Source organism: Pterocles gutturalis, unplaced genomic scaffold (genome assembly GCF_000699245.1).
Source record: "Pterocles gutturalis isolate BGI_N339 unplaced genomic scaffold, ASM69924v1 scaffold5516, whole genome shotgun sequence".
Classification (NCBI taxonomy): domain Eukaryota; kingdom Metazoa; phylum Chordata; class Aves; order Pterocliformes; family Pteroclidae; genus Pterocles; species Pterocles gutturalis.
This window is the reverse complement of record NW_010102932.1, coordinates 1-201: the sequence shown is the minus strand read 5'-3', so window position 1 is coordinate 201 and position 201 is coordinate 1.

Here is a 201-nt window from a genome sequence, read left to right as displayed (position 1 = left end):
AATTGCAGCCAGCTTTTACCACCCAGCTCTGGCTATATGATTTTGACGAGAAGGATCAAAAGGCAAAAACTGCTCAAACTGCTCCTTTGCCTGCCCCCCCACCCTGCCCTTATCAGGTTTCTCCCCAAAAGTTGCTTTTCCTGCATTCTGGATTCTGGCAACGCCTTCAGCTCATCCATGGGACATGTTGGGGCAGCAGCT